The sequence below is a fragment of the Etheostoma cragini genome, chromosome 10 (assembly GCF_013103735.1).
Source record: "Etheostoma cragini isolate CJK2018 chromosome 10, CSU_Ecrag_1.0, whole genome shotgun sequence".
Lineage (NCBI taxonomy): Eukaryota > Metazoa > Chordata > Actinopteri > Perciformes > Percidae > Etheostoma > Etheostoma cragini.
In genome coordinates this window covers 15,669,178-15,671,768 of record NC_048416.1, presented here as the reverse complement: position 1 = coordinate 15,671,768, position 2,591 = coordinate 15,669,178, and the positions used below count along the sequence as shown (strand labels likewise).

General features: G+C 37.7%; 2 protein-coding genes across 8 annotated transcripts in view; one reads left to right on the top strand and one right to left on the bottom strand.

Annotated features, from left to right (window-relative positions):
- LOC117951263 (protocadherin beta-16-like) overlaps window positions 1-2,591 on the bottom strand; it is a 122,438-nt gene that overhangs the window by 111,647 nt on the left and 8,200 nt on the right. The window lies entirely within an intron of this gene.
- LOC117951266 (protocadherin beta-16-like) overlaps window positions 1-2,591 on the top strand; it is a 65,950-nt gene that overhangs the window by 63,081 nt on the left and 278 nt on the right. The window lies entirely within an intron of this gene.

Genomic DNA, 2,591 nt, shown 5'->3' with positions numbered 1-2,591 from the left:
CTGTAAGGTGAGAGTGACGCTGCTGGAGAGGGAGGGCACTCCCTCATCAGAGCAGGTCACAGTTATATTATACTCAGATGATCTCTCTCTGTCTAAATCACTTTCTGTCACTAAACTATAGAAATTATTTGTCGATGTTTTTAGAGTGAAGGGTATATTTTCGCTAATGAAGCATTTTACGATTCCGTTTTCTCCTGAATCTAAATCCTCTATATTTATCATTGTAACAACAGTATTCAGTTTGGCATCCTCTGATATCACAGTTGACTTCGACATTATGTTGATTTCCGGCTTGTTGTCATTTACGTCTTGCACATCAACAATCAATTTACAAGAATCTGTAAGTCCTCCATCGTCACTAGCAAGTACATTTATTTCAAAGTGTCTTGACTTTTCGAAGTCAATGTTTCCAATTATTGAAATTTCGCCGTTTTCTTTAGTTACGTCAAATAACGTCCTGATATTGTCCAATGTATTTGTGATTGAATATGTTATTTCACCGTTGGAACCCTGATCTGCATCGGAGGCTGTTACAGTGGCAACAATTGTGCCTTTAGGTGAATTTTCAGTAACTGTGGCCTTGTATGTTGGCTGTGTAAAAACGGGGGCGTTATCATTGACGTCTAAAACTGTAATGACAATCAGCATTGTTCCTGACATCTGCGGCTCTCCTCCATCTACGGCCGTTAACACAAGAGATATCTGCTCTTGTTCCTCTCTATCTAAATGTTTTTGTAGCACAATTTCAACGTTTTTATTTCCATCAGCGTTATTGTGTAGTTTCAGAGCAAAATTATCTGTTGGTTTTAAATTGTAGTTTTGAATATCATTAATTCCAACATCAAGATCCACAGCCCTTTCTAGCACAAATTTTGCTCCGTTGATCGCCGACTCGCTAATTTTGAATTTCATCTCATTTTTCTCAAAGGTCGGTGAATTATCATTGATATCTGTGATCTGGACGGTAACAGTGTAAAACTCCATAGGATTCTCCAAAATGATCTGGAAATGTAAGGCGCAAATTGCCGTCTCTGTACAAAGCACCTCTCTGTCGATTCTCTCTTTGACGAGGAGGACTCCCCTCTCTCTGCTCAGCTCGATGTACTCGTCGGTGTTCCTCGTATATATCTTAGCTTTACCTGACATCAAACGTTTTATTTCTAAGCCTAAATCCTGCGCTACATTGCCCACCAAAGAGCCTTTCGCCATTTCCTCCGGAATAGAGTAGCTGACCTGCCCGAACACCAAGTCAAAGTAAAGGAGAGTGATACATAACAGTACTTGCCGATTCATTGTTCTATCCATTTTGCCCCAGTAAGACTCCAGTCTGCTTATATTCCATACAAAAACAGATACCACAGGTCAAATCTCAAATCCACAGCTGCATAACCGAGTCATAGGAGGAATGTCTTGCAGATCAAAATCTTTCCTCTTCTTTTAAAAAAATGCTCCACAACCAGAATCTTCCGTTCTTTCCCCGTCTTGTTCTCTCTGTACTGTGGCGATGTTACATGGGAGGTGCTGTTACAACATTCAACATCAACACTCTGGTCAACAGCGGCCCTAAGAGTCCATATTATAAAACTGCAGAACACAGACTTAAATTCAGCTCAGTGTAAAGTACATTGAAATGTATTTGCAACACATAAGTAATATTTTTAACATTACAAATGCCTAGAGGAATATTTTATTATAATGTTTCGTGTTTGAGGTTAGGCTGTCTTACTAATTACATATTCAAAGTTAATAGATGAAAAATGAAGGATGCCATGTTTGTCAGATCTTACAGATATAATATGTTAGATAGGGTGGCTATAAAATCAAATAGAAAGATTTGAAAAGAACATTTACATCTCGGAAAATCGAAGGTTTCACTACATAACCATAATTATTGACAAAAAATTAGAAGAACACTTCAAGAAGTTTATATCAAAACAGTGGAAACGGCAGTTGTCAGAGAGGTTAAACATGCGGCTGTAATATGCATGTCGCTGTCCGAAGTGCTGAAGTGATTCAACTCAAAATGAGAGCTCAAACTACTAGACTGCAGGAGCTAGTAGGTTTACAAATAAAACAACACTTATTATTAATATTATTATTATTATTATTATTATTATTATTATTATTATTATTATTATTATTATTATTATTATTATTATTATTATTAAATCATAAATCTTTGAATTGAAGTTAAAATGTTTGAAAAAGAAACCATTTTTTCTTGTTGGATAGAGCATACAATTCTGTCCCTTAACGCAAAACGTCCGTTGCCTGCTCACATGTTTCTTACTGAACAAACAGATGTGTAACACGAATTGCATTTCAAAGCATTCAAAATACACTGAAACGGTATGTATGTAAGTAGTCTAACCTCTAGAGGAGAGTCTGGTTCATCCAGGATGCTCTTTTCACTCTGTATCCGCTGCATCGTCCCTGTAGAAGTGGGGTCCATTGTCAGCACGTTCTGACTACCAGCTCTGCCGAACTTACAGTCACTCTTTCTGGAGTCAGTTGTCCTGCACACCTCGTAATTGTACACGTGTTGGAGAGTCCCTGTCCCCAAAGTGTCTGAGTAACGTGGTGGATAATAT